The following is a 22,492-nucleotide window of genomic DNA, read 5'->3' as shown; positions in this document are numbered from 1 at the left end:
ATGTTGTCCAAAATGTGTCAAGAATCCTGAAAAAAATAACATACACTTGTCTAAAACTGTGCATGATGTCCAGAAACCTTTTTACAAATAGTAACTATTATAACATGCCAACTTAAATTTACAACTATCTTTCCTGTATGTAAATCAGAATAAAAATATTTTTGATAGATATTTATGTGTTTTTTTTAAAGAAAAAATATGTGTGTTAGGGATAGACAAGTGCAAAAAAAGTGAAAAAATGCAAAAAAAATATTTAAAAAAATGTTAGAAACTATTTTTAAATATATTGTTTTTACTTTTATTTTACTGATTTTCCTTGTTTTATAAATAATGGCCAAGTACAAATAAATCTGCAAAAATGTTTTACATATGGTAAATTGGTAATTAGTTCTTTTACATGTCACCTTGAATTCACACTGAGCTTTACTGTATTTGAATCAGGAAAACGAATTAATTTTATTTTACAAGTATGTATGTGTTTTCAGAAAGAACATTATGTATGTTAGGGATAGAAAAATTTTAAAAAAGGCTAAATACAAAAAAATGCAAAATATCTTTAAAAACATTTTAAAAATATTTTTAAATCTATATTCTTTTTACTTTTATTTTACAGATTTTCCCTGTTTTATGAATAATGGCCATATAAAAAAATCTGTGAAAAATGTTTAATAAATTGTAATTAGTTTTACAACATGCATGTGTGTTTTTAGAAAGAAACATATGTATGTTAGGGATAGAAAAATGTTTTCAAAACTGTGAAAAATGCTAAGCATTTTTAAAGAACTTTCCCAAATATTTAAAAATATTTGTTAAACTTTTATTTTACTGATTTCCCCTGTTTTAAATAGTTTCCAAATAAAAAAAATCAGTAAAATAATTTTACAAATAGTAATTACTTATTTTACAACTTGTCATCTTAAATTTACACTGATCTTTACTCTATGTAAATCAGGAAAAAAAATCTGTATTATTTTACAGAAATTTGTGTTTTTTGAAAGAAAAATACATATATTAGGGGTAGGAAATGCTTTGAAAAATGAAAGAAAAACATGCAAAGTATGTTTAAAGAACTTTTAAAAATATACTTTTTAATATACAGATTTTGTCCATATAAATAGTGCCCATATAAATATGGTAAAAAATCTTTTTATGATTGATATTATTTTTCTTTCAAGATATGTAAAACTATTCATTATGATGTATTTAAATAAAAAAAATTATTATCTTACAGATACATGCTATTATTTTACCCCATTAAAAAAAAGAAGAATATTACATTTCCATGCAAGCAAATTTTTCTGGCACACTTACTGCCAGAGTTTTTGTGCTTTTTCACTGATTTTGCTTTAAAGTGTATCTACATAAATGACTGAAGTGCAGGAAATTGGTAGGAAGGTACATGTAATGATGGAAATAGGAGAAAACTATGACATTTACAGTAATAAATATGAAGAAATCAGCTGAATGATCTGTCTCTGAGCTCAGGAGTCTCGTTGTTCTTTATCCTGCAGCACAGATTGGATAATAACTTGCAGACTTCCACGCTGGGGGAGCAGTGGGACTATTAACCTTGAATATCAGCCACATTCGTACACACACAACTCTGCATTTCCAAGTCCGAGTGCATATCAAAATAGAAATCCCATGCCTTGTGGAAGGAAACAGCAGATATATAATGGAGCACAGATGACTATGATAATGAAACCTGGCCGGGTTTCTCTGTAAAGAGATCCACAGTCAAACAATCCCATCCAGCCAGGACAGCGGATGTTTTCCTTGGATTTTTTGAGGTCACTCACGTTTGATATGCATCTTTAATAAGCTTGTAAATGTGTTAGGCGTCTGAGACTGTTTGGATAATTACAACCTAGGAGGAAATTTCCTTCTTTCTATGTTTCATTTAATAAAAATTGTTTGGATAAATTACTGAATCAGCTTGTTTAAAGGATAAAAAAAATCTTTACGTACTTCCTCATCCCATAATGTCTTCATTACAACCTGTAATTTTGATTTCCCACGTCTTCCAGCATCGCAGTACGTTCCTCATTTACTGTAAAGCCTGCGTGGCGATGGAGCAATATGACTGTAAATGGAGCAGCTCTTGCATTAGATGGATTTGAGGTTATAATGGAGGCAGCTTGGGATCATTGACATGCATGATTTGTTATTACAGACTGTAAATACTTCTCGACTGTGTTGACATTTCCAGGCTCTTAAAACTTGGTTTGAAACTCTCAGAGATAGTTTGCGAAAGCAGAGTTTAAAAGCACGACTGAGTGCAGGTCAAGAAAAAGGGGAACCCAGAGGGAGTGTAACAGGCTCTGAGCTACAACTTTTACCCTGGACCGTTAAAACGTGTTGAATTAGCTGCTCTCGTTGCAGCATTGGGGCTCGAGAACCTAAAAACGTGATGATTGACTCCCAGGGCGGTTATGTAAGGAGTGTCGTTTTTCTGTAATTTATAAGTGCAATTATGAAACTGTCCTGGTTGGGGAGCAGCTTTTATGACCTATAGTTGTGTTTCATTGTGACAGCAGCCTCCAGGGAAAACAGTAAATATTCCAGAAGCAGGCGATGTTGTTTTAAAGCCACAAATGCTGCATAAGGGGGGAGGTCGGGGTGGATGGATGGGTCATGGCATACTGGATTTGAACAAAGTAGACAGCTGGTAATTTCTGATTGCAGTCTGATTTGATACTCCCGACCATTCCATAACCTTAAACTCTGGTTGCTCTTTCTTATCTGAAAACTCATCCATATTAATTACATATTTCAGAAGTTTCTTCCATGAAAATAATCCCTTCCTGCCTCTACCTGGTTTACATACATCATTACTTCCTCTAGACTGTGTGGATCGAGGAAGCTTGAGCACACCAGCTCACCTACAACTCTGTTCAGAGTCTGTAAAACTCCTCTACGCTAAACAAATGCCACACGTTTCAATCAAATGTCAATCCTGAACAATAATGATACCGAAAGCTGTACCCTGTAAACGGACAGAACTGATCCTTTAGTTTTGTCACGTATAAAACCTTCAAAGTCTAAATCTGTGTTTTTGAGACTATCTGATGTTTTAAGGTTCAAATGCTCGACCATTACTGTTTTCTTTCACTTATGATGTGTCTTCCAGCATATAAACAAAAACACCATATGGTTAACCAGTAAAAAAATGTAAAAAAAAAAAAAAATCCCCTAAGAGAGTCTTTAACTACCTGTGACAACAAAGGTCCTCCATTTGACACTTGAAATTCAACCAAAATGCTTTTTTGCTAAAACCTAAAAATACACACTACTGTTCAAAAATTTGGGGTCACATAGAAATGTCCTTATTTTTGAAAAAAAACCTTTTTTTTTCAGTGAAGATAACAATAAATTAATCAGAAATACAGTCTAGATGTTGTTAATGTGCTAAATGACTACAGGGAGTATTCGACTTATGTCAGACTTCCGTTCCTATGGATTGAAGGAAGTAAGTTTTTGTCGTGAGTCACAACTTCAGCGAAATGTAAAGCAAAGCTGTTATGTGCATCACGATATCGATGATGAAGTCATGAATACCAGTCACTTTCATGGGTGTATGAGTCATTTTACAGGAAAATAAGAGAATATTATAACAGACTGATCGTTGATGTTGAGGTTTCTGTGTTTATTGTTCAGTTTGAGATTTACCGAATGTCTTTGAACGTGCCATGTTTAGTTACCTCACCTCTGATTGAGTCAGAATCAGCAGTAGTGGGTGTTGCTCTGTGCCGGCACGTGTGCCGTATTCATCCACTCTGCTCGCCAGCTAGTTCCATGTAACCAGTTCCAACGTAATGATGAAACGCCGTAGATAGAGGACGTCGTAGACCGAAGACCCACTGTATCCTAGCTGGAAATGGATGATGTTTAATGGAATATCTCCATAGGGGTACAGAGGAGCATTTCCAGCAACCATCACTCCTGTGTTCTAATGCTACATTGTGTTAGCTAATGGTGTTGAAAGGCTAATTGATGATTAGAAAACCCTTGTGTTGTTATGTTAGCACATGAATAAAAGTGTGAGTTTTCATGGAAAACATGAAATTGTCTGGGCTACCCCAAACTTTTGAATGGTAATGTACTGTATATGTCTCACTCCTATGTGTGGATGTGGAGGCCGGCCAATACAAACAAAAATGCCATAAAAAACTTCGGCATCTCACATTATCTTTATTGTAAAATGAATGTACCTTTCAATGTTTTATTATTGGCTGATTTGAGCTGTGAATCCAAGAAGAACAACAATTTTTCATACACATTACAGACCAATCTGATGCCAAGAAGAATCAAGGGACCTGATCCTACTACTTAATTAAATGCTAGGTTGCAGGATTTGAAAATAATCAAATTTTGTTATTTAGTTCGACCTTTTAAGTTGCAATCGTTATTTTGATGACTTGAGTAGACGTAACGGTGTTGCATCAATTTAATATTGTGTGAAATTTCAACTCAGATTGCTGCAATAGTTGCATTACGACTAAATAAAAGTGGAGGTATCTCAGTAAAGTTAGTTTTATAACTTCATAGAGGAAGAAGTTCTAGTCCTTTCTCCTACTTAACACTAAAGCAACCATTTTTCTTTATTTGCCAACTCAAAACCTCACAATTACAGTGAATTAAGTGCATAACACTTTTTAAAAATCATTTTAAATAATTTGGAAATATTATTTGGAACACCTTTTATTTGAGCAGTCAACTTCAAGACTTCAAGATGTTACTACTCACTAAGTAATTAAAAAACCTTTGATCCAAGAGGAAAAGCTGATTCCATCAAGTCATTGATTGTTGGGTGAAGAACAGAATCTCAAAAAGATTGATTAAAACTGTTTCATTTTTCATGTTGAGCCTTACTGTTTTGTTTTCAGTGGTAAAGCTACACCAACTAATACACAATAATATTGGATTTGTACCAGATGAGAATGATGAATTTAATCTCCCAGCTACTCTCTGTCTGTCCTGTGGGTTGAATAACAACCAAACCACAGATGCTTCTGTTTGGGGAGGGGACTTCTTTCCTCTGAGTGGGAGAGGGGCTTTAGAATAAACTGCAGTGTGGGTCGTGGTCAGCTGAGCAGAGAAAAACCTCCAGTTTAAGCAATGTGTTAAACACACTCTTAGAGATGTGGAGAGGAGTTTGTTGGAAGCAGCATCTGGTTCTTCCCAGGGAATTTTTGGGGAGCTTTGTGTTGTGACTGTAAAAGAAGATAAGAAACCCACATGCTGCAAAAGTTGGACGTCCAGCATGATAATATGTCCTCTATCCTGTCAGTAACCACACCGCGACGCTCACTAACTCCCCCATACATGTGTAAACTAGTTAACTAGCCCCAGGCTGAAGGTGAGAGGTTAAGATTACAGTTATTTTTGACTTTAAAGTTCAAAGGGTGCATAAATGTAAGAGGCAAAGTATCACAGAGACTTGCTTTGAAGCATTTTAATAGAAAGTCTCTGTGACGGAACAGCTTCCAATGAATTCTTCAACCTGTGTTTTGTTTATAATCACAAAAACACTGGAGTAAACATACTATTTTTTTCATAATTCCTACCAGTTACGATAATAACTGAAGATCTGCAGATTACATGGTTCAACAGGGCCAAGAACTGGTGATATATCAATCAATAAATTGCTTCTTTGGGGGTAAATTATTATTCTTTTTATACCTGGAAGCAGTGGAAGTTTGCAAATTCTAGTAAGAGTTCGTAAATTACATAACTAGCTAAATTTGTCCCTTTCAGGATGAGATGGTAATAAATAAGAAGTCCCACAACAACCCTTGACATGGTGCAGTCAAAAAGTCCTGGGACTGTTCATGGTGTTGAACATCAAGACTTGTGTCAAACAAGTTTTGTAACCACTCTTAGGGACACATTTGTGCTTTTTCCATGCAGTTGGATTATCTAAACCTTAATTTTCATCATCGCTAGTGACCAGAGGAGGATCGGCAGCGTCCATCAAGAGAAGAAATAGCAGTTTTCACAGTCAAAGATTTGCACCAAAAAAACTCGCTTGCTGTTTCTGCACCATATGTGTGGTTGTGCATTGTTGATTCGTCCCCAGCATCCCCAACATTCTGAGTGCTAATAATCAGTCATCAATTACTTGCTAATCCTAATGAAGTCCAGTGGATATTATACCAGATGCAGAATGCATCCTTAAACACATAAGTAGCTTTGTGTGATTACTTGAAAGATGTGAGGTTTCACCAGAAGCCATTAATCACCCCAGAAGTCTTTGTCATGATGCCCATTGCTAGCTAAACCCCGACAACGCTCCGTGCTTGTGAAGGTGGAACCACAAGCGTCTCCTCTGGTCGATACAGTTTGAAATGATCTGTAGTCACCATCTTACTAAACCGTAAGAAGCACTGCCTGGTGGCACAACCAGGTATTACAGCTAATGTCCATTTTCTGACATGCATGTACAAGATGACCACTTCGATTGGGAAAGTTGCTCAAATTTCAATCCAGTACGGGTTTTCAATTTATATACAGTACCATTCAAAAGTTTGGGGTCACCAACACAACTTCATGTTTTCCACGAAAACTCACTCTTTTATTCATGTGCTAACATAACTGCACAAGGGTTTTCTAATCATCAATTAGCCTTTTAACAGCATTAGCTAACACAATGTAGCATTAGAACACAGGAGTGATGGTTGCTGGAAATGTTCCTCTGTACCCCTATGGAGATATTCCATTAAAAACCAGCTGTTTCCAGCTAGAATAATCATTTACCACATTAACAATGTCTAGACTTCATTTAATGTTATCTTCATTGAAAAAAAAAAGTTTTTCTTTCAAAAATAATGAAATTTCTATGTGGTCTCAAACTTTTAAACGGTCGTGTAAGTGCAGTCTTGAAACTTTTCGATCACACCTCACAATTGTTTCCTCAGAAATCAGCAATTAAAGTTGTGATTACAGTTGGTTCACCAGGACTCAGCAATTGAAGTTGTGAGAAAAAATACTTTCAGCATGAACAAGAAATAACAGGAAAACTGAGGTAATACAGAAAAACAAGAAGGCCAACAAAATGTGAACAGTAAACAGTGAGAATGCTTGGAGGACTTGTTGATCAGAGGAGTTGTCAATCAACACATGTATTCATTATGTCTGTTTTATTTAAAGTGCTGTATTTTGTATTCTTTTTGTTTAATCTGTCTTTGTTTGTGACTGTTACCTGGGGAAGTTCTTTCCACCACACCTGCTTCTGTAACTCTTTTCTTATCCAGACTTTAAACTTCAACAATCCAGTGTTGGCCTCCAAGAAGACACGGACAAGTTTTTAGGAAGCCATTTTTAAATCTCAACTTAAAAGTCGGCCATCATGACCAAAAACCTCCCTAATGTGGCAGCAGGCGGCTGTGATGCCACACCAGACCCGCATTTGACAGTTATATTATAGTGCATGAATATGTATAGTCATGCATGTTGTCGGACACACCGGTACATAAACCCTCGCAGGCATGTTTTCTGTTTTCATTTACTGCACCGACCAGAGCAAGCAACACATTTGAGCTGACGTGAATAAAGGAAATCATTTTATACTATGCCGAGGTGCCACCCTGATGTTTTCAATCAGCAAGTGAAGGGAACATAGAACAGTGTGTGGGGAAGTCTATAATGTTTGAATAGTGCATTCCACAGTCAGGCTTTAGAATAACATTCCCTTCATGCACAGCTACTGGCACAAATAACTCCAAGTGGCCCATCGGCTAATGATCCAGGCCTGTAGACCCTCATACTGTACCTGTACGATCACATATAGGAGTTCAGTACGGTCACTCAGTCAGGTTATGTGAAGCCGACACTGACACATTTTATCCAAATTTGAATGATTTCCCATTTATATCTCTCTAGACATGCAGTGTTAGAGCTGCAAGTGTTAATGCTACTATGAGCTATTTGCTATTTTGATGCTAGATTATTTGATTTAAGTATTTGTTTTAAGATAAAAAGGTCCAAATTCTCTGATTCCATCGTCTTAAATTTAAATTTTCTGCTTTCTCTTAAGATGAGAAACTGAATATTTTTAAGTAGTGTGCAAAATAAGACATTTGTTATCTTGGGTTTGTGCGAAACGCTAATTGACATTTTTCACAGATTTCTTACATTTTACTGACCGAACAACTAATTGATTAATGGAGAAAGTAATCCACAATCATGGATAGTTGCAGCCCTGTACAATATGTGATGACCTCTAGAAAACCTTGAAGAAATTTCTTCAAATGTGGCCCAATATTCATTTGAACTGACTCAGTTTTGGTGGTGGAAAGCCACTGTAGCCTTACGGAAACTTAACTACATAACTTCATGACTTCAAAATTAAACAGTAATCTCTGTTAATAATCAAGTTAAGTTTCACATCCAACAGGTTAAAGGACAGATCTGAACAGACAAAGATGTGAACTGAAACTTGACTAATACAAGGCGATAATTTCAGTGTTTAAGACAGAAATATGCTAATTCTGGCACCATCTAAGCCCTCAGGGAGTTGATATTGTTAATACAAAATGATATTAAGAATTTATACTTTTGTGATTGACAGTCTTTGAGTGACAGGATTTCGGTGATAATATGATATATGTTTAGCACCTACATCTACAGTAGTGTTGTATTTTTGCATATTTTTGATGGAAGACTGTTTTATAAATGACCAGCAGCTGAGACACAACATTTAAATTCAACCTCTCCTCTGTAAGCAAGCTTCTGTTTATGAGTCTACTCAAAAATATAAAACTGTGGTGAGGTAGAAATGGTAAAAATAGACTTAAATTGTGCAAACTCTTGCACTTTACCTTCGTTTTATCTTCTATTGGCGAATAAAGAGTCAACAACTTTCTCCACTAAAAAAAAACAGCCTGAATCTGTTCTTCAGCCAGACATTAGAGCTCATTAAGTTATCTGAGGAAGCAGAAGGAGGTATTAAACATCCTGTCTGGTGTCCCGAGGCCTTGGCAAATCTGGTGGTCAAGTTTACTTTGGGGAGGATTAAGGATGAAAATGTTTGCTCTCTGACTAAGCATGGCTCAAGTCCTTCAGCGTCTTCGGCCGGCGTCTCCTGGTGCCAGTTTCCCCTCCGGCCAGCAGCTCTGACGAATTCAGCACCAAAACATCTCTGGAGTCCGGAGTCGGCTGAATAGAGGCCTAATACCGGCCTCAAGATCTTATAAAAGGTCGGACTCTCCAAGAGGCTTAAACTGGCCAGTGCGCTGTCAACACATGCACACATAGGTCTGACACAAACACACACGTCTGAGCCTTAAAGAGGTCAGGAGTCAAAACTAGATGTTCAGCCAAGGACTACAGACTAATTACACCGTGAGTTCTGGTAATTTTCTCACTTTAGACGCTCCCAGCAGCTGGATGTTTAAATATAAACCATGTCCTGAGCTGTAATGATGATTAAATGTCGAAAATTGTTCCACGCTTGGAAGTAAATAATCTTACCGAACCACAAAGCCACATTATCAGACTTTTAACGCTCTGACGAATGTTTCCAGACGAGAAATTCGAGTGCAGTACAGCAACAAGATAAGTGGTGGTACCTTTTATTGTATAATGATGTAAGTTATTACAACTAAAACACATATAAATTCACTTGTTTTCAAGTCCATTACAATGTTTCCAGAGACTTTAGTGAAGTTATGCGGCTAACCCATGTGGAGTGGATTATAATGGGAAATGAAAATAGAGTGTTTTGTTGATGTTTAGGTTCTGGGTGTGTTGGATAAATGTTGCATGGAGATCACACTATGTTTGAGTCTGACAGTAAAAGATGTCTTTCTCCAGCTTGTAAGCTTTGCTTAGTTCATGTCAAAATATTTTGCCATGATTGAGAACACAAAATGGAACATATATGCATAATCTCTTTCAAAAATACTATATATCCACGGCAGTCCTGACATCTTTCTCACAAGTAAAAATTTACATTTAAAGAGCTACTGAAAAAAGACTGAAAAGCAAAGTTTCATTTTTTTTATTGGAAGTTTAAAGTTGTTGCAACTTAAACCTCTGACACCAAGTGTGACTTCCAATATCCATACCATCAAACTACATAATACAAGAGTAGAAGATTTACTATTTCCAAGTGCATAGTATGTCAAAAGCAGAATGCCAAAAATACCAAGATATCAAACGACACATCTGCAGCATCTGGTTGCGTTTTGCTGTTTACACCTTTCCGTCCATTACGATCAACAGTGTCGTGCACAGCAGCAGATTTAAGGTGCGATCAAAAAGTTCTGAGACTGCTAATGTTGCACCAAGAATGTCATGCATGTGCAACACGTGCAGGCAGTAACTGTCAGAAGTCAGGCAACCACATTACACCAACTCAATACCGACGCCCGTGTTACACATTTCTTGGTACCACTGATCGCTGCACAGTTACGAATTTTTCATGAATCTCACACTGTCAGACAGCAGACATCAGAGTATGTTAGTCAGCAGCCAGATGATCCAGTCTTTATGTGGAGGATCATCACTGGTGACCAGAGGTGTGTCTGTAGCTACATCAAGAGAAGAAACAACCATTTTTACAGTAAAAGAACCGCATTTTTAAAGACCGGACAAGATGTCAGGTCAGGAGTGCACCAGGACCAATATTTACCATTCATCTGTTGGTCATGAATTCCTCCCCCACGGTTGAATTTACAAAATCAAGTTCAACTGCAACATGCTGAGGCACCTGTGGGGGAACGTTTGGTGTAAATCACCTGAACGGAGGCACGAAGGCATGGTAATACTCTAATGTGGTTTGAGCTCCATCACAGTGCTTTTTGTTTGTTGCACAATTGTTAGTCTTTCTCCGGCTTGTTCACCAGATTTAACTTCCTGTGATTTTTTTCCTCATTCCTACAATGAAATTCAAAGTTGAAGGGTCTCTGTTTTGACACAGTGTAGGAGATTCATCTCAGATGGTTCTTGACATGTGTACATAACAGGACTTCCAGGGAGTTTTACAAGCGTTCCAGGAGCAGTAGGAGCAGTGTGTCGCTGCACAAGACGACTGCAACAGGGATGGCAGAGAAATTTAGATCAGGTACAGTTTTTTGCACATTATAAACATATAAACATAGTCTCTGAACTTTTGTACCCCACAGTCAACTTTAACATTGAAGCTGAATAGAGTAAATCGCTACAGACAAGGAACAAAACATTGTGCTTTACAGTATGATGCTTGAATGGAAAACGGTTGACATTTTTATCTCAGTATTAAGATCTAACATATGTTCACAGTGAGTGAGCTTTACAAGCAGCAGAGATTATTTTGGCATCTTTTAAGCCCTGATTTTAGTCTCTCAGGAGTTGAACTTTGTTTTTTGTAAAGAGTTGAAACATTGGAATCTAATATCTAGATTATAAGAGTAAGTATTTTACATTTTACACGGCCTATGGTTCAGAGCATGGTTTTATTCACAACTTGTCATGTATGTCAAGGATCAATTGATGTCATGTTTGAATGCACCACATACCTATAAGCATCATTTTTCAACATTCACAGTAGTCTGATAGACCAATTAAGATCTATGAACTTTAGAAATGGATGTCATGCGAAAGGGTGCAATTTAACTTAAACAAGGATTTTTTTCCTCAAAATGACTAGTTTTGGAGCTTAAATTTTCACGTTACGATTTAAGTCACAGAATGACGTAAGAAAAGACACAAACTTCCGTCACCTGAATGACTTACTTCCACCCCTCCAACCTTTATATGGGGTTCTTTCAAACTGTGAAACACATACAGTTGTGAACAAAAGTTTCCATACACTTGTAAAGATCATGTATATAGTCTTGAGTTTTCAATGACACCTATAAGTCTTATTTTTTTGTGATGGAACCATTGAAAATCGTGTGTCTTTGTCACAACAATCATGCATGTTTGTGTTTCAATGGATTTGTTACTGATCTGGAAATATGATAAAATCTCCTTGTCAAAAAAATATACAAACAGCAAAACCAATAGTTGGTTAAAAGCTCTTTCTCCATTTTCACATCAACTAAGTGCTTTTGGTAGCTCTCCTCATGCTTCTGGTTGTATCTTTAACCCTCGTCTTCACAGAAGTGGTGCAGTTAAGCTAAATTTGTTGGCTTTTTTATACAGACTTCTTTCTTCACAGGTTCTTGATGGAGTTTATGTTTAATTCTAGCCTGATTTAAACATTTCTTTACCACTCTGATGTGTGTTTGAGGTCATTGTCTTGTTGGGACACCCAGCTGTGTTCAAGATCCAGCCTTCTGGCTAAGGAATTTAAGTTTTTCTAAAGAATGTGGAAGTAATCCTTCTTCTTCATTATTCCATTCAGTTTGTGTAAAGCTCCAGTTCCACTGGCACCAAAACAGCTCCAGAGCATAACACTGCCACCTCCGTGCTTGACGGTAGGTTTGGTATTTGGGGGGTTAAAGGCCTCACCGTCTCTCTATCAAACATATTTCTGGGCACTCTGGTCAAATAGGTCATTTTTCATCTGATACCATAGCTATCTTATAGAAAGCCTGTATATTCTGTCATTTCCAGAAGACCTTTAATAAATCTACGAAAGAACCTAAATGTATGATTGTTTTTCTCGTGACAAAGATACATGTGTTTCAATGATTCCATCAAAGAAAATTCAGTTATTGGAGTCACTGGAATCTCTAGACTGCCATGATACATATGGTCTTTACAAGTGTATGTGAACCTTTGTTCACGACTGTAAATGTCCAGTGACATCAGACCGTATGTGTTGAAGTATGGTCAGCTGTAGTTTAATGATATGTCTCATCCACAAAAAGAGAATAATACAGCTTTGTAACTTTGAAAATACCCAACATCCAGAGTACAAGAATGGGATGAATTCTGCTAATAAACGTAGGTGGGCATATGGAAAACATAATCCTAATCTAAAACATGTTGTTGAACCTTTTTAATATGGGTCATCCTTCCTTCGAATCTGCTAGAGGCCACGCTGCATGGATTCATTTACAAGCGTTCAAAAGACAGTATCAGATTCTTATGCAAGATGTGTGCGAGAGAGAACAAGCAGAGAAGCGACAGTTGAAGAGAAGGCTGAATAATCATCATCAGTTGTTGCACATTTTCCAGGCTGCGGCATTAAAAATATTCTCTTTCATGTCAGTCTGATGTCTCGCAACATTAAAAACATTTCAACCACCGAGGCAGAGAAACTGGCTGTAATTATGACACGGTGCTGCGTTCGGAACAAAGCTTCAGATGTTCTGCAAAAAAACACACGTATTCCAAAACAGAGCCGAGCTAAGCTTTTCCAAGTGTCCCGTACTTTAAACACTTTGTCATGTCTTTGACGCTGATACAACAGTCCCATTGTGGAGTGCAGAGGCAGACAGTCTGCGTTGTACTAATGTTGACATTTCACAGAGACAACAGCAGTGTAAGTGCTACAGTGACAGTTCCAATGAGCACAAAGTCTCTGCGGCACAGACTTTCTCACACAATTACACAAATGACCGTGTGAAGCGGCTTCACTTTGACATCATCTGGGACCCGAATTGAGCAGACGTGGTCCGATGGAGTCCTGAAAATCCCCCGAATGTCGCACAAAGACGAGTTTGCATGGACAGTATTAGACAGTAATTTCAGTAAACTATAGAACGTTGCAGCACGTGTGGCCCCTCATAGCCGAACATGGAGACAGAGAATAATAAAATGCAAGTGTTTTGTGTCACCATGAAAGTTTTCCTGAAGAATGTGCAACTGATCCTCCTTCTTCATTATCCCATTTACTTTATGTAAAGCACCAGTGGCAGCAAAACAGCCCCAGAGCATAATACTGCCACCACCATGCTGGATGGTAGGTTTGTGTTCTTGGGGTTAAAGGCCTCAGCTTCGTTCCTTATAACCTATTTCTGGTCATTATGGTCAAAGAGCTCAATTTTTTTTCCATCTTATAGCACAATGTTCCAAGTGAAATCCTGCAGATTTTGTCATGTTTCCAGAATATCTTTAATAAATGTATGAAAAAAACAAAATGCATGATTGTTTCTTGAGTCCCAACATCATTTGGGATTCGAACTGAGCAAGACAAGACCCGAAGGAGTCCTGAAAATACCCCGAATGTCATGCAAAGAATAGTTTGCATGGACAGTATTAGACAGTAATTGCAGTAAATTATAGAAAATTGCCCCATGTGCAGCCCTTCACAGCTGAATATAGAGATAGGAAATGATAAAATGTAAGTGTTTTGTGTCGCCATGAAAGTCAAAGGTCTGTGTAAGTATCTGCCAATCATCTGAGCTTGCTTAAGCACCATACTAAGTGATTTGGAGGTGATCCAGTTCAGTTTTCCCTCCATCTCCTCCTCAGTCAAGCTTAAATGTCATGATTTTTGAGGGTGGATTTCATAGAGCGAGTGGGTTATTCTCATTCTCAGTCATTTCCTGGATTTTTATCCCTCCTCCTCGGGCATTCTCCTCTGAAAGAATGCAGACGGGAGCTGATGCTTTGCTAACATGAGAAAGATCCCTGCAGTAAAACAGTCAGACAGGAGGGGATAGTTGGAGAAAACATGCAGCTAAATGCGCAACACGAGGCGCAATCAGCAGCTTTGATATTCTAGACTTCACAACAAAAAAAGGAAAGCTTCAAAGTCTCCAATTGAAGCGGCATGTCCTGCTGGAGGTTTATAAAAGTCAGGCAGCATTTATACACGAGTTTTCCTCATAGGGGAATATTTAGAGAATGTGTTTCACCACAACAAAAGAGAAAAAAATCATTGCTTTTAAATCATCTCCAAGAATTGCGAAAAAGTGCAGTCGTCCTCTCGGCTCAGAGTCTCTTTTCAGGGACATCTGGGTCGAACTTGAGTCTCGGTTCCAGCTCCACAGCTGGTTTGGCAAATGAGGAGCTGTGAAGGCTGTTCAATAACGTGCATGTTGGACGGACAGATTGAGGGGAGGCGGAGAAGGGATCTGGCTGAGTTTGCTGCTTTCTGCTCCATAAATGGCACAGATGGCCATGATTGCAGGCTGACAGAGAAGACAAAGATAGTCTCAGAAGGAAGAGTTTATTAAGAGATGATGATGATGCCTGATCCACTTACTTCTGCTTTACAGTAGTGACATCACATCAGTCACTGGACTGCAGGAATGTGGGGACTGCTTTTGTTTATTATTTGTATCTTTCTTGTAGGGCTGGGACTTTAAAGCGTTAATTTCGATTAATTAATTGCAGAAAAAAATAACATGTTAAAAAAATGACGCATTTAATCGTACCTTTCTCAGTTACTTATTTTCTGGCACACTGTTAACACTGATTCACACTCCAACTCCAGTAGGTGGCAGTAATGCACTTAAAGTCTGTTTTCCAGCTGCGAAGAAGATGCACAGGACACACTGAGTGATGCCAGTGCACAAGAAAGTCTGTTGAATAGTGATAAAAGATGAGACCGCACTGAGCATGTTGGGTGAAAAGTTTTCTTTTAAAAAACTGTCCTGTGCGCACGTGTAGCTCATCTGGTTAAGCAGGTGACCCATGTACAGGGGCTGGTCTCTGACGCAGTGGCCCAGGTTTGATTCCTGCCCATGGCCCTTTGCTGCATGTTTCCTGTCAGTCTTAACTGTTACTATCAAAAATAAAATATTTTTTAAAAAACTGTCCCGATGTCAGCTTGGATAAAAGCGTGGTTGTGTTCAAATTACTCAACATAAAGTTTTCTTATCACCACAGCACTTAAAGCTGAATATAATGTTGAATATAATCACTATATTTGCACTTTGAGTTTGCAGTAATCTGTGAATGTAGTAAACAGATGAAAAATGCAGATAAATAGAAATGAAACAAACCTTTTTGCTGTTTAAGTTCATGTATATGTCTATTCATCGATTCAGTTGTCAACCAACATTTATTTGAATTGAAAAAATTTGCTTATTCTATCAAATATTGCTATTTGACAAAAATACAATTTATTGTGATTAATTTCAAAGCCTTAGATTAATTTTTAAAATCACATCCCACCACTAGTTTCTAGTAATGGCTGAGTCTTTTCTTTGGTTGATACTGAAATAGTGACTGGATTGCCAGGGAATTTAGTACACATACTTAGTGATGATGTGTAATCCCAATAATCCCCCAAGTTTTCTTCTTGCACAGTATGAGATTTTACGTTTGCGGTGTCAAGTAAAATGTCTCCATTACTGGATGACCAACTATGAATTCTGGTTCAGGCAAATGAGAGAAAGTCAAGCAGGAATTGTTGTAAAAATCTCATGGCTTCAGATGAGCTGACTTCTTGGGTTTGCAGGAAAAATCATTAAATTCACAAAAAATGAATCTTCCTCCATTAAATTTCTGAGTCTATGAGGGTCTGAGTGACGTTAAAGTTCCAAGATCTGCCAAAATTTGTGTCAGCACAGTGAAAACGGGTAAAAAAGTGAATTGTAGAAGATAAAGATGCTAATTCCTGGGCATGTGTACAAGGCATAATCCGTGTAACCTAGACAGTAAAATAATTACTACTGCCAGTTTATTCCTAAATTAATTCTGTTTCATCTTGTAGAGTGTTTTTGTTTTAGTGAACAAACTTCGTTTGGAGGAAAATTAATAATTTAAATTAATCAACTAATCTGTGTAATAGTCTATTTGACAGAAAAATAGTCTTTTGTGACAGCTCCAGATTAATATGTCATTTCTTAGTGTCCCTGTCAGGATAAATTTTAAAAGTTATTATTATCCCTTAACTCTTCTTTTAGTCCTTTTTTGGGGTATTTTATCGGTTTATGTTGTGGATGTCGGCCAGATAAGCAGAACACATCCACACAACACTGGCTAATATTACCTACAAGTTCTAATAATGTTTTAAAGAAAACCTTTTCGTCTAATGTTTGAAATCATGTTTCAGTGAGGTTAAAGGTTAACTAAGACAGAACATGTTCACATTCAGACAAATAACAACAAAAGAAGAAGAATGTTCCTCGGTGTAAGATTCTAATATTCAGAAAATGCTGTAACTTTTCTTTCTTTCTATAAGTCAACATTCTGGGAACTAAATGACAACATCCCGCTGAAAACTAGAACTTTGCAGAAATGCTTCTTTTTAAAGAATAAAATTTTAAACTGGGTCTAAAACTACAATGAAAATGTGATGGTGGGAATATTTTGATCCTTAACATGCATCTTTTTTAATGGTAAAACAAGGGAAAACTGTAAAATAACAGCAAATTGTTAAAGAAACTTCAGTTAAAAACATTTTTACTGTGTGTCTGCAGACTTTTATTCTCTTGAAAACAGACTCTTTCACTCCTTACAGGCTTCAGCTTGCAGCAGTTTGCTTTCCTACCTGAGCTCAGGCTTTGGAGACCAGCAGCTAAACGCATCCATCCAGAACAAACAGGGCCTGAGCTATATGTGTAAAACCTGCACAAACAAACCCGGGGAAGGTACACACTGCATTCACACACACTGTGTATGTGTTTAAAACAAACTCCAGACTAAATATAGAGCATATTGTGAGTAGAAACAGGCCTGTGTCCAAAAAGCTCTCCGTACTTTTCCAAAACAACTTGAAAGAAGCTGAGAAAGTCAGTCGATCTGTTGGTATCAGGAGAACTTCTGACCCCAAAAAGTAAAGAAAAAGTATCTCTTTAGACTTTCTCACTGCTGCAGGGTGTTTAAGTGAAGTTTTCCAGCAGATAAGTTGTTTGTCTTGATGCACTATTTCACAAAAAAGTCATTTCTGTGCAACATCTGTGACAAACCAGCCATTAATCGTGCCGCCACACCTTTTCTGTGCAGGCTTTTCCTCCAGCACTGATGTCATTGCTAATGTGAGCACCAGGTTTCCTGCTTCCTCCGTCGGAGCAGACATCCTGGAACCTGAGGAATCCCGGCCTTGGTCCCCTGAGACGAGGCTTCAGCCCCCAGCTGAGCAGAGATGAATCAGTCGACTGAGTTTCCACTGACGTCAACCTCACAGAGTCGACTATTACAGCATCCTGTGGCTATGACAGCTACTGTTTCTTTACTGGAGTCCTGCAGGGCGACAAGCATCAGGAGCTGATGTCATAGCCTAAACAACACCACTTTTACTGACACGGCAGGCAGCACTGACAGCACTGAGATTATCCAGAGCAGCTTCCACGAAATACTAACCACAGAAAAGCAGGAATATCTCTGACTTTGTATGCAAATCTGCAAATGTGAATAAGATTTGTTCACTGCAAAGAATGATCTTAAATGACATCAGTCTGCCTCTAATTCAGGTTTTTGAGTACGTATATTTGCAGATTCTTTCACACATTTAAAAATCTCATTCACATTTACAGATATTTGATGTAGATTTGTACACATACTTACATACTGCTGCTTACATTAAACATTCACACTTAATTTAACTTAACCTTGTAATTCTTTTTGAAATTGATGAATTAATTACGTTAATTAGACACCAAGGTGCTACTATGACTCTTGAACTCTTATGCAAGTTGTTTTCTCCTGATTAGATCCTTGCTTGTGTTAAAAAACTCTAAGTCACTCCAAAAGCATAAACAGTTGTAGAAAGCAAATGGATTTAACTTTAAAAAAAGATGTTTCTGTTCGACTTCGTCAAAGATTTGGACGAACACGCTAAAGTCACTTCACTTCTCAGAATAATACAAGTCAGACTGTGCAGTTCCATCTGAAAGTAATATTTGGGACATTCTGGGAACTTTTATCTGTCGGACTGAGAGTTAAGAACAATCGCTAGTTCACCAATGTGTCTTTTGCTGTAGTTTATATACTGTAGATGGCATATAATGGAAGCCCTTCATGTTGGCCCACCAGAATATCTGCCCATCTGTTGGTTTTCTGGAAATAGCTGAAGTATCACACACCTGAACTTCTGCTCACATGTTGGGGTTTTTTTGAAGACTGTTTTCTCTTCACAGACACAATCACCACAGGAATGAAGACGCAAAGGTCAGAGTGTTCAAAATAAAACTGAGAAAAAAACCCACAGAGAACAAACTGTTTTATGTAGCACGTACGCATGGATGTATGTACACAAAAACACACATAGAAAGTAAAGACTGCAGGTTAGATACTGTTCTCTTCAGATTTCAATCATTCATATACTCTACTGTTCAAAAGTCAGGGGTCATCAAGACAATTTCATGTTTTCCATGGAAACTCACACTTTTAATCATGTGCTAACGTAACTGCACAAGGGTTTTCTAATCATCAATTAGCCTTTCAACAACATTAGCTAACACAATGTAGCATTAGAACACAGGAGTGATGGTTGCTGGAAATGTTCCGTACATAATGTATCTGTGCATAACGTACACATGTATAACACACGCCTGTGCTCAACACAAGGTCATTTTGTTTGTGGGTACATCTGTATTAAATGGACACATCTATGTCGCAGTGATTTCTGCCATGATTGTTTTCAGCATTTCATCCGTTGGAAATGATACGACTGAGCCGCCTTGGTGGAGTACTGCGCTCTCTGAGTGCTTTTGTTGTTATAAGATGCTTTACTTTAATTTTCCTCTTCTTACCTCAGTCTTCATGTGTTTATACACAAGTATTCTATGATTCTTTCCACTTTCTCCATGCATTTATGCGCTCTGTTGCATGTTTTTAACGTCCTCTCTCCTGTAATTTGTGCCTCGTCCTCTCTGAACCTCTCTACAGGTATTTCTGGCTCTAAAGCTGCACATTTCTGACCTGCAGCTACCAATCTGTCCAGTGTTTATACTGTCTTGTTTGTTGCCTGTTTGTCTTCGTTATCCTTTTCCATCTTGTCTCCCTCCAGTCGAGGCAGCTGGTCGTCCTCCCAGAGCTGCTTCTAATTTGTTCCATTTTTTGAGAATAGTTTTGTAGGATTTCAAATGAGAATTAAAAGAAATGCACAATAAACACAAACAGCACAATGGAAAAACTGGCCTAAGTTTCATACCTCATTGGTCACATACATTTTGAGGGAGAATACTTCCAAAATAAAACACTGCACTCTTCTCCAATCCTCCCATGCACTCATAGAATTAGCGGGTGTGCTGCCCCATGTGGCGATTGTTTTAGTGCAACTAAGAGAAATTACCTGACCCCAACAAGGAAACATTTGCAAAACAGAAAGGTTTCCTTTTAGACAATATGCGCCATTGCGTCTTTCTTAATCTTTAAACTTGTTTATATAAAATAAATACAATTTTATTCACTAAATTATTCCTGTTGTTAAAAAAAAAAGATTGCCTTTCATAGCTGGCTTCTATGGCAGCTACAGTGTATAATAAGTCTGTAACAGTCTAGGTTCTCAATCTTAGTTTAAAATAAGGTAAATTTGTGTTTTATATATTATTTTTCAGTCTGATCTTAAGGCATGTTTGACAGGCATACTTCATCAAAGCAAGTAACCGTGTAGATGTGTGCATCTGTAACAAAATCAGGCTGAAGCGTTTGATGTAGGGAGTCATTCAGTAAGAATTCAGACCTTTAGAAAAATCTTGACTTGATGTTATTTTTTAAAGTAATCCTAATCAATATTTAACTTTAGACTCAGATTTCCAGTAGAATGTATTTCCTATTGCAACAATACAGGTAGACAACATGACACACTTTAACAATCTAAAGCCTGTTGTCTTTTATAAACTCACCAAAATGATGCCGATTACCAGCCAGAAGATGTGAAAACAGGAGGAATCATCCGATGTTTGGCTTTCTGACTGTCCTCGGACTACTCATCTATGATGTGCTGTTCTATTAAAAAAAATGACTCAAATTTAATCTTCAAGACTTCACATTTCATCAAAATCACTATTCGACATGGAGCATTTATTTCTTTGACAAAAGTAAATCATTTGTGCATGTCAGACTGTGGACAAGGCAAATATTTTATACATCTCATTGCAACTCAGCTGTGACCAACAGTCACATGACAAAAAACTGAGGGACTTCCCGGCTGACCTGCAGGCAGTGTACAGACAGAGCAGAGAGGAGGCAAGTTTGGAAACAAATTAGAGTGTATGACAGGAAAATAAAACAGACTGGATCAATAAAATAAATGTGGCATGGCTCAAAAATGTACACAGGAGCATGTTGTTGCAAGATACATTCAGCATGGTGAAACATCTTTTATAGAGTTAATGTTAGGGGATTTTTGAGTTCTCTCTTCATCTAGTCATGGTTGTTCTGTTTCCATGGAGAAACAGGACTTTAGATTGCAGTGAAAAATGAGCCTGTATTGGCTCAACGACTTTGGCTCAACATCTGTTCTTACCTACACATAGACTGTACCTACACTACCATTCTAAAGCTCACTTAGAAATGTTCTTATTTTTTGAAAGAAAAGCTTTTTTTCTATGAAGATAACATTAAATGAATCAGAAATAAAGTCTAGACATTATTAATGTAGTAAATGACTATTCTAGCTGTAAACAGCTGATTTTTAATGGAATATCTCCATAGGGGTACAGAGGAACATTTCCAGCAACCATCACTCCTGTGTTCTAATGCTACATTACATTAGCTAATGGTGTTAATTGATGACTAGAAAACCCTTGTGCAGTTATGTTAGCAAAAGTGTGAGTTTTCATGTAAGACATGAAATTGTGTTGGTGAGCCCAGACATTTGAACAGTAGTGTACAGGATACTTATTCACACTGTCCACTTCACTAACTGTGCTGTTTATCCACAGTCTCAGATTGGGTTTGATGTGATCAAAGCAGCTGCTCTGATGTGGGAACATCTGTTTCAGTTTGTGTTCATGTCACAGTTGTGTATCTCTGTAAAACACCACCATCTATGGGCCACAACAAGCTAACACATTGTCCTACAGGAATCCATCAGTCTTCCTGGTTTAAGCCTCCATTCATCCCCTAGTTTGACTGTACGAACTCCTCGTGTCCATTTCTGCTGTCCTGTGGGCAGTCTGCCGCCTCTTGGTGATCCTAAGAACCAGCTTCCTGCATCAAGACCTGACATTTAACAAGACGCACACAAGAGGGCGCTGTTAGTCCAGTAATTTCTCCTTGACCTGGTGTGACCCGGTAAGTAGCTGCAAGGCAGGAAGACCTCCTTAAATCCTAACCTGGGTAATTATCACACTGAATGCATCTGCTGGAGATCATTTTTAGACTCCTCCTGCTGCCTTTTGCTTGTGTTAAATTGTAATTTGTTTAACTGATGAAGTGTTACTGCAGAGTTTGCGTTGTGACGAATTGTTTTTTTTCTGCAAATTGCCTGCTTTAGAAAAAGAACACGGCAGGTTCAGGTGTGCAGGTCGGGGAGATTTTGAAAATAAATTAATTAATGAAGTGGCTGAAAGAGTTGCTGAGCGGTCTAGTCGCCTTGTAATTTTCCACATCCCTGAAGGAGCACGGCGGGCTTCTAAAAGTGGAAAGCCTTTGTCAGATATTAATAAATCAGGCGGAGGAAACTGGACGTGACTTGCGGTGGTTCGCTTTGCCGGAGCAACTGTAGAAATTTTTGTTTTCATGAGAGGAAAAGAGAAAAATTGATACAAGATGGGAT

The 22,492-nt window shown here is 37.7% G+C and overlaps 1 long non-coding RNA gene across 2 annotated transcripts in view; it reads right to left on the bottom strand.

Annotated features, from left to right (window-relative positions):
- Window positions 1–10,041: 10,041 nt before the first annotated feature.
- The window catches only part of LOC110956175 (uncharacterized), a 56,297-nt gene continuing 43,846 nt past the window's right edge, over window positions 10,042–22,492 (bottom strand). The window contains exons 4-5 of one of the 2 annotated variants that reach the window (XR_007946667.1): window positions 20,616–20,718; window positions 10,042–18,009 (exon numbers count right to left, since the gene is read on the bottom strand). This is a non-coding gene — a long non-coding RNA (uncharacterized LOC110956175). The remainder of the gene's footprint in view (window positions 18,010–20,615; window positions 20,719–22,492) is intronic. The other variant, XR_002596036.2, reaches the window with a different exon arrangement.

The sequence above is a fragment of the Acanthochromis polyacanthus genome, chromosome 14, assembly GCF_021347895.1.
Source record: "Acanthochromis polyacanthus isolate Apoly-LR-REF ecotype Palm Island chromosome 14, KAUST_Apoly_ChrSc, whole genome shotgun sequence".
In the NCBI taxonomy this organism is placed as follows: Eukaryota; Metazoa; Chordata; class Actinopteri; family Pomacentridae; genus Acanthochromis; species Acanthochromis polyacanthus.
Note: the sequence above shows the minus strand (reverse complement) of the source record. Positions and strands in the feature narration are given on the sequence as shown.